The sequence below is a fragment of the Heloderma suspectum genome, chromosome 1, assembly GCF_057233095.1.
Source record: "Heloderma suspectum isolate Gila_16-S chromosome 1, 16-S_ref, whole genome shotgun sequence".
NCBI classification, from domain to species: domain Eukaryota; kingdom Metazoa; phylum Chordata; class Lepidosauria; order Squamata; family Helodermatidae; genus Heloderma; species Heloderma suspectum.
In genome coordinates this window covers 190,005,115-190,015,524 of record NC_139458.1, presented here as the reverse complement: position 1 = coordinate 190,015,524, position 10,410 = coordinate 190,005,115, and positions in this window count along the sequence as shown.

Genomic DNA, 10,410 nt, shown 5'->3' with positions numbered 1-10,410 from the left:
TGTAGATATGCCCTAGCCTTGCCACGCAAACAATTTACAGCACAAATGCTCGGTTGTTACTATCTTGTTATCTGGAGACATACATACAAACATATTTCTTGTTGCCTTCACTCAAAATGGGCTTTTTCTTTTTGCTGCTAGGGAAATTTGATTTCCACCACTATACCAGCGGGCATATCAGTTGTGATTATATTGTGTTGATGGAGATTGTGCAATCATTATGTGCTTTTCTACATGAGGCTGTTAATCAGATATATCTACTTTCGGTTTCATCACAGAATTGAGATCTGGGCACTACAAGAGGAGCATTTCCTTTCCTGCTTTTCTGCTACATAACCTCTAGTTGGCACTGTGGTACAGCAGAATAACACCAGTACGCAAGAGGAAATCATGCCTTCTTTTGCTTTCCACAAGTAAATGCTGCATTTTCCCTGCTCTAAAAAACTTGCTGAAAGTGCTTGTGAGGGCTTTTCTGTATGAGGCATTTATCATGTGCTCATCTTTCCCTAGTCATGGTTGTTTACAAGTTCTTTAGACAACATTGTGACCCTCCAGTTTTGCTTCTGTGTCTAATGAGCACTTTCAGATAATTTTTTTAAAGCAGGGAAAATGCAGCATTTAGTTGTGAAAGCGAAAGAAACCACTTTTGTCACTAGTGTACCTAGGGGTTATGTAGTGGGGAAGGAGGAAAGGAAATTCCTCTCGTGGATCTCAATTCTGTGACGAAACTGAAAGTAGATACAGCAGATTAACAGTCTCATATAGAGAAGTTCTTAGATACAGAAGTGAAACGGGAGCATCACAACGTCATCTAAAGAACCTGTAAACAGCTGTGAATAGGGAATGATGAGCGCATGAGAAATGCCTTGTGTAGAAAAGCCCATGAGCACTGCCTGATTTCACTTGGGATGAATGACAGTATCAGTGTGCCTGCACCAGTCTGTGCACATTTTAAATGTTAATTACTTTTTACTTTCTTAGAGCTGAGTGTTCTCCCATTGTCAAAGATGGGGGGAACATCTCCTTCAGCAAAGCTATCCCCCCCGCCCCACTGCCCCTGTGAGGCATTCTCCCCCTTGCCCCCTTCACTGTGTTTGGGTTGAATATCCTGCTTGTGCCTTTGAACTTGCGGGGCTATCCTGAAATGCCTACATTTTAGTTGGGGCACATTTTAAACAACTGCCTCGATAAATCCACTTTAGAGTATCTAACCCCTGATCTGAGCCTGCAGCAGTCTCCTTACCATTTGCATGGAAAATGCAGGTGATAAAATCAGCTTTCTTCATGTGCACTGTTAGCATGAAGTCCTTCCTTGCTACCATACCATACTTTTTACTTTTCCCATATGTTCAGGCTAGTACTTAACTACAGATCTGGGAGACAGGGAAGTTCCTATGTAGATGTCTTTAGTCCACGGATCGTGCTTTCTGTCCTTTCTCAACTTACAACTTAAAATCCAACCTAAAAACCTTCTGTGCCAGCAAACCAGCCTTTACAATGGGTTGCAGTAGCCACTATGCCCAAGCAATGCCTCTTTGTATTGTTATTAAATGTAAAGTCATGGTATGGAATGGGTGTGACATAAAGGCATCCTGGGCCATTATGGACTCATGTACATGGATACAAATTAAATTATTGATATTGTAAGGCTTTGGTTAATACTGTTGTACACCATACTGTGTGCTGTTGCTGCAGCACATATCATCAGGACTTGAAGGCAGGACCAGTCCTTAATATAACAGCCTTAATCCAACTGTGTGTGAACAGTAATTACTCTGAGCAGCTGTTTGGGAGGGAACAGGAGGGCAGCTAAGTCCACCATGATGCACCCCTTATAGTCCTAACTAACTTGGTCATAGCCAGATACTTCAGTTGCTAGTGTCACATTCTGGCGGATGAATATATTATGAATGGAACTTACAACACACATAGACACTTACTTTTAATACTTGGGTTACAGTCCTGATAACATGAAAGTCCATGACAAAGCTCCAATTGATTTAAATGGACCAATACTTATCCTGGATCAAATAATAGAACTGGAAACCGGCATGCTTGAGTTACATCTCAACACACACACTCACACACAATTAATAGTGATATATCATTAATACTATATTCATAGTTTAATCCTGTTAGTAATGCCACAACCAAACTTTAATTAAACAGATAGTTATAATAAACGAAAGTGTATGAAATGCATTGAGTATTAACCATGCCTAATTAGCTACTGTTTCTAATGTCACAGACATGAGCAAAGTATGAATATGATGAGAATATTATGACTTCAAGCCTAAACACATTACTTGAGAGGACATCCTACTACACTTAATGGAAATTACTCCACAGACTGTTTATATTGTTGGGAACCTAAGCAAGCAAATCAAGCAAAAAATAATATATATGGCAATCTGTGTAAGCACACATCTGTATAAATATGTAAACTATATTAAATGTAAATAAGTTATAAAATATAAGTCTTATTAAATTTAAATTATGTTTGAGTAAATAGAAATATCATACGGTCCCGAATAATAAAAGTAATTGTTCTGATTTCTAGAAGAGCTTGCTTAAGTTATTTCTTTGGTTGCCCATAAGCTGTGTGCACTTTGGACATGTTACATTTTTCAAAACCTGCTACCTAAATTGGAACAAATGTTTCTTCAAAAAGGATGGAGCTTGTGCTGAAATGTCCATGCTGTATAAACAAACAATTTTTACAAGACGTATAGAATCATTGCATTTTAAACCCTTAAATATGCATGTTAGCAATGCAGCAAGGTGGGGCATTACCAACTGCTTCACATAGGCCACTCTTCCAACCAGATATACCAACAGGGCTTTGTCAATCCCCACTCGATAGGATGGTGCTGCAGTTCCATTCAGGGTGCAATCTGATGCATATTTAGACAGAAAAAAAGTCATACAACTCCTAGCATTCCCCAGCCAGCATGCATAAGATTGTGTCCTTAGTTAGAAAAATGGCCACAAACCAGATCTAAAAACAATAGGACAACACAGAAAAACAATGGAATGCAGTGACTTCGCAATGACATAATTTGGACTTTCCATGACTGAAGAATGATGTCAATTCCAGAGGAAATAGCTTGTTTGGAAGTGGCCACAGAAAAAGTTCATTCTAATTTAGAAGACACTGGAATGTTTGAAAAATATAGCCACAGCTAACTTATATACTCTTAATGCAAGTAGACATGGGATGCATATAGAGCATGGTCTAGCCAAAGTACTTTTAAGTTCTACTGATTTTAATGGAAAACATTAAAGCATGTGCCTCTCTTCTGTGGAAATAAAAGGGACTTAAAAGTGTTTAACTTCGGCTGCATTGTGCCCTTATTAACAAAAAATGAGAGATAATATCCTTTTTCATTTAATTTGTTGGGAAAATATCCTAGAAAGTTATCCCAAAGTATATAGATAATTGTTCAATAACTGATAACAATGGGATTAAGGGTGCAATCCTAAACATACTAGAGTGTAAGCTCCATTACACAGTGTGTCTTCCTTCTGAGTAAACATGCATAGGACTATATTAAAAATACTTAACTTTCGCTAGATAAGAACCAAGAACAGGGACATAGTTTTGCAAGTAACTATCCACAGATTACCAAATATCTTGGTCAGGATTCTTGTTGTTGTTCAGTCGTTCAGTCATGTCCGGCTCTTCATGACCCCATGGACCATAGCACGCCAGGCCTTCTTGTCCTGCGCTCTCTCCCAGAGTGTGCTCAAGTCTATATTCATTGCATCGGTGATGCTATCTGGCCATCTCATCCTCTGCCGTCCCCTTCTCCTTTTGCCTTCAATCTTTCCCAGCATCAGCGTCTTTTCCAGGGCGTTTTCTCTTCACATTAGGTGGCCAAAATATTTGAGCTTCAGCTTCAGTATCTGTCCTTCCAATGAGCAGTCAGGGTTGATTTCCTTTAGGATGGACTGATTTGACCTCCTTGCAGTCCAGGGGACTTGTAAGAGTCTTCTCCAGCACCACAGTTCGAAAGCATGGATTCTTTGGCGCTCAGCCTTCCTTATAGTCCACCTCTCACAGCCATACATTGCTACTGGGAAAACCATAGCTTTGATTATATGAACCTTTGTCGGCAAGGTGATGTCTCTGCTTCTTACTATGCTGTCTAGGTTTGCCATAGCTTTCCTCCCAAGGAGCAAGCGTCTTTTAATTTCATGGCTACAGTCACCGTCTGCGGTGATCTTGGAGCCCAAGAAAGTAAAATCTGTCACTGCTTCCATTTCTTCCCTTTCTATATGCCAGGAAGTGATGGGGCCAGATGCCATGATCTGAGTTTTTTTTAATGTTGAGTTTCAAACCAGCTTTTGCACTCTCCTGTTTCACCCTCAACAAGAGGCTCTTTAGATCCTCTTCACTTTCTGCCATTAGGGTGGTATCGTCTGCGTATCTGAGGTTGTTGATAATTCTCCCGGCAATCTTAATTCTGACCTGCGATTCATCCAACCCGGCGTTTCTCATGATGTACTCTGCATATAAGTTAAATAAGCAGGGTGACAATATGCAGCCTTGTCGTACTCCTTTCCCAATTTTGAACCAATTGGTTGTTCCATGTCCGGTTCTTACTGTTGCTTCTTGACCCTCATACAGGTTTCTCGGGAGACAGGTAAGGTGGTCTGGTACTCCCATCTCTTTCAGAATTTGCCACAGTTTGTTGTGATCCACACAATCAAAGGCTTTAGCATAGTCAATAAAGCAGAAATAGATGTTTTTCTGGAATTCTCTTGCTTTCTCCATGATCCAGCGAATGTTGGCGATTTGATCTCTAGTTCCTCTGCCTCTTCGAAACCCAGCTTGTACTTCCGGTAGTTCTCGGTTCACATACTGCTGAAGCCTAGCTTGTAGGATTTTGAGCATCACCTTGCTGGCATGTGAAATGAGCACAATTGTGCGGTAGTTTGAACACTCTTTGGCGTTGCCCTTCTTTGGAATTGGAATGTAAACTGACCTTTTCCAGTCTTGTGGCCACTGTTGAGTGTTCCAAATTTGTTGGCATATTGAGTGCAGCACTTTAACAGCATCATCTTTTAGGATTTTAAATAGCTCAGCTGGAATGCTGTCATCTCCGCTGGAATGCTGTCATCTCCGCTAGCTTTGTTGTTAGTAATGCTTCCTAAGGCCCACTTGACTTCACTCTCGAGGATGTCTGGCTCAAGTTCAGTGACCGCACTATCATGGCTATCAGGGGCATTAAGATCTTTCCTGTATAGTTCTTCGGTGTATTCTTTCCACCTCTTCTTAATCTCATCTGCTTCTGTTAGGTCCCTGCCTTCTTTGTCCTTTATCATGCCCGTCTTTGCACAAAACGTTCCCTTGAGATCTCCAATTTTCTTGAAGAGATCTCTAGTCTTTCCCATTCTATTGTTTTCTTCGATTTCTTTGCATTGTTCATTTAAGAAGGCCTTCTTGTCTCTCCTTGCTATTCTCTGGAAATCTGCATTCAGTTGGGTATATCTTCCCCTTTCTCCTTTGCTTTTTGCTTCCCTTCTTTCCTCAGCTACTTGTAAAGCCTCATCAGACAGCCACTTTGCTTTCTTGCATTTCTTTTTCTTTGGGATGGATTGAGTTGCTGCCTCCTGAACAATGTTACGGACCTCCGTCCATAGTTCCTCAGGCATTCTATCAGGTCTAATCCCTGAAATCTATTCCTCACCTCCACTGTATATTCATAAGGGATATGATTTAGGTCATACCTGAATGGTTTAGTGGTTTTCCCTATGTTCTTCAATTTAAGCCAAAATTTTGCAACAAGAAGCTCATGATCTGAGCCACAGTCAGCTCCAGGTCTTGTTTTTACTGACTGTATAGAGCTTCTCTATCTTTGGCTGCAAAGGACATAATCAATCTGATTTCGATATTGACCATCTGGTGATGTCCATGTGTAGAGTTGCCTCTTGTGCTGTTGGAAAAGAATGTTTTTGTTTTCTGCAAGGGGCAGCTCACACTTAGTATTTTGCCCAATTCTGATTTATTCTCATGTATAACCTTCTCTGCCAAACGGAAATCTGTAGTAGATTGTTCTCTCACAGCAAGTCATACAAAGACTGACTATACAATAAACTCAAGTCAAGGAAGCAATACCATTTCTATCAACTAGAGGATGAACAGTTTAAAATAATTAGCTATTTGTGCATTTTAAAGACTAGTTAGTATGAAAAGCGGAACCACAGCAGGCCAACAGATATTACGATTATCACTTACTGCATATAAATGTTTATTTTTCTAGATCAGCCATTGGCTATGCTGACTGGGGATGATGGGGGCTAGAGGTTGGGGAAGGCAATACTAGACAGAGTTTCAGTAAGAACAGCTACTGTACAATTGATGCCACAATAAGGCAAAAAGTAAAAATGCATAAACCAAATAATCAGAATTCTGATGCAATATTGTCTTGAACTTTCTGTAGTAGCTGATTGTTTCTGACAGTTCTGCCACAGACCAGTACTGGCAACAGCATTCCCCCAAGCATACTGACTTCTGTGTGTAATAACATAGATGAAGTAGGCTGAGAACTGGGGTCAGTTCTAAGATTCTGGTGGAGAATAAATATTATGATATGTACATTTTATGTGTGTTTCTTAGCAACATAAAAAGTCCAAAACTTCTCTGGCTGTTATTAGAATACATGGATAGTTAAGGCTTAAATTCAATTTAAGTACCAGCTTTAAACATGGATTTCTTATCAAGATTAGTAAAATGAAGAACAACAAAACAGAAGTAGCCCCTAATCTATTTGACTGGCAAACAAACAAACAAAAAGATAATTTTTTTAAAGAAGTCATGTCACATATATATTCTCCACACACCCTGCTTGAACAGTTGCATAATGCAATATCTTCAAGGAGGTCATTTGCAAAACAAAAATTGCATCTGCCAGCACTTCAGCCTGGCTGGCAGCATCCCACCTGGAAACTCTGCTACTAATCTCAGCTGTACACAGGCTTGGTGTGAATTGATACTCAATGGTGAGAGAAATACAGTCTGAACATAATGAAAGGCACTCTAGTTTCTTTCAATTTCACATGTTGAGGCAGAGCCCTCACATTCAAAGTTCAGGTTTGAAAGCTGAGTTATGGTTCACATTTATCCCTGTTAGCAACTTATTTTCTCCAACTTATTTCACTTGGACCACTAATTTTTAAAAAGTTTTTGAAAATTATTTCCTCAAATAGTGAACTTGGATGGTTGAGTGCCAGTCAGTTGGAAGCAACAGACAGGGCCACCCCCAAATAAAGGAGTGCTTCTACATACTTGGAGACTCTTTTGCTATCCAGACATATAGAAATTTGTAACAAGAAATGTTTAAAACCCCTGAAAATGACCCAGCAAGGGCCTGCGAGCTCAATGACTTATGGAATGTTGAGAGCGTAGAGATACCCTCATTGTCTGGAGAGGAACCTTCAGATTTCACACTGATTGCCAAAAACAGGAACTCGTGACTTTTCAGCTAGCTCCAGGAGTTTATTAGTGTGTGTGTGTGTGTGTGTGTGTGTGTGTGTGGGGCGGGGGGATGGGACCATCACTGTGTAGTCAGAGCCACACTGAAACCCTGGATTTTGCCAAAACTATGAGCAGTTTTGATTTCTGGCCTGGGGATGAAAAAAAAGAATCTAAGATAGGGTGGGCAACTTGTGGTTCTCCAGATGTTTTGACTGGCACCTCCCATCATCCCTCACCATTGGCCATGCTGATTAGGGCTGATGGGAGTTGTAGGCCAGAACATCTGGAGGGCTACAAGATACCCACCCCTGGTCTAAGGGAACCAGAAATCGGGCAGAGTGTATGTGTGTCCCTATAAATTTAGCCTATGGCTAACAACAGTAGAAATAGAATGTTCAGGTGCTGGCTGAGGAAGAAAAAGAAAGAAAATGGAAGGTAGGGTGGGTGGGGCAGTAAAATAACCTGCTCAAGCTGCTATCTTATAGTGAGTATTCTAGAGTGAGCAATTAGGGCTAGTGGGATCATACTCGGAGTTGAAAACCACCCTCCCCTTCCTATACTATATGGGACATTTCAGGAGGAAGGAAAGGAAAAAGGCCACTTTTTCCCATCCCCACTTTGTGGACCCCCCCCCCCCACTTTACAGCAATACAATGCTGAGGCTCAGGACGGGCAGCTTGTCCCAAACCTCAACTGTCTAGTGCTCTATAGCATTGCAGGGCAAGGCTTCAGGAAGGCCTGGAATGTAATAAAAAAGGGAGTCCTTTTTCCCTTCACTGCTCCTCAGCCTCTGCCCTTCCAGAGAAGCCTGAACAGCACTATGTAACTCCAGTTTCAGACTCGCTGGAGCCCTGACCAAGAGTACTCTGAAGGTTGATGTGGGGATATACTAGTTTATATATTCCATATTAGCTACACTGTAGACCAATTTGTACAACTAAATCAAGCTATAGATTGCTAGGGTGGCTTGTTACCCATGCACAAGCTACCCTGAGAGAATCAGTCTGGGTTCGCACAACATGACAACCCAGTGGCTTGTCACCCACAATGGGTTGTCATGTCATGCGAACCCAGTCAATGGGAACTATCTGAAGGTCCACTGGTAACAACGGGAACTGTGGATGCTAGTTGACATGACTGGGCTCCACTGAAATCAATCCACGCTACATATAAAACAAGGAGTGGACCCTCAGAGGAAATGGAATTTCTATCACAGGGATAGAAATGGTTTTTAACAGGCATTCTTTTCATTTGTTTTCCTTTCCACACACATCTAATCTTTTTATTCAGCTAACCAATAGCTGAATTGTGTAAACTGAATCTTTACTCTGCACTTAGCTACTCTGCAGTTGTGAGAATCATCATTTTTTGTGGGCACCTTTTAGATGTGACCCTAAAGGAATGGCCCAATTACACTATAGACTGGACATTACCAGATCCTATGGCACCAAATCCTAAAAATGAATGGCCCACTGATTGAGATCAAAATATATAAACGTATTTCAGTATTGAATCCTAGGGAGTATATTTTTCATAGTTTATATCAATATATACTCTGCTTTGGGGTGGAAATAATGACCTTATTCAGAAACTATAATGCTTTTGAAGTCATTGCCTGATGACCAGTCCCAGTAATGAGGCTTCACTTTCTCCTGCCCATCCATTACAAAGAAGTATTTTATTTGGAAAGAATGCAGCCTCCCCACCTTCTGCTAGCTACCCAGCAATAAAAGTGTCTTTAAGCATTCAACCATCTCTCCCCTCTGCCTCCTTCCCTTCAGAAAACATTCCAGTGTTTTCAGGATTCTCAAAAAGCCATTCTTTGACCCATCCTCCCTCTCCAAGTATCACCTCATTTCCCTTCTACCCTTTTATCATGAAACTCCTGTAGCATGCTGCTTATATGACCACTGTCTCTACTTTTTTTCCTCCAACTCTGCCTTTGACCCCTTTCATTCTTTTACCCCCTGCACTCCACTGAAACTGGCCTCAAAAGAATCAGATCCATGGGTCTGTACTCAGTTCTCATCACCCCCAACCTCTCTGACACTTAGATACAGTTGATCACTCTTCCCTACTTGATTCATTTCTTGTCCTAGGTCTCTGTGATTCTGTTCTCAGCAACTTCTCCTCTTACCTTTCTAATTGCTCTTTCAAGGGTCTCCATGGGGTGGGGGCGGTGAGGAAGACACTCTCCCTCTACTTTATCTTTCTGCTGGGGTTTTCTCAGGGCTAGACTCTCTACTATTTTTTCTATATACTGACCTTGTTCGCATGGTATGATAGCCCATTGTGGCTTAATTTACCCGTGGGGGCTGTTGCGTCTTGCTGGGGGCATGCAGATGTCATTTTTGCATGGCACCTGGCTTACCATGTCATGTGAACCCAGGAAGCAGGGTTGAGGGTTAGACAATGCTCAAATAACCCTAAAACAAGCCATGGGTTATTTGAAAGTTATCAAACAACCCCTGCTGCCTGGGTTCGCATGACATGAGAAGCCATGGCACCTACTGACTGGGGCTTGCATATTCAAAATGGCAGTGGGCACATGTCGCCCCAAGAGTTAATTAACCCATGGTGATTTGTGATGTGTGAACAGGCCAACTTTGACCCTGGGTAGCCCCATCACATGCAAAGCCTTTCAATACTACCTATATGCTGATAACCCTAAGTTCTTCTCTAACTTTTGCCATCCATTTAATCCCACATTTCCAACAATCTCTCTGATATTTCTGCTTGAATGTTTCAATACCACCTAAAGCTCAAAATGTCCAAGACTAAACTTCTCATCTTTCTCTCTGAGCTCCCACCTCCTTGTTCACTCTCCTTATCTATTGACAACACTGCCATCCACTCATTGATCAGGAACAAATCCTTTACCTTCGCCCACCAAATTACAAAAAAAAAAAAATGGCCTTTTTCCCTTTAGC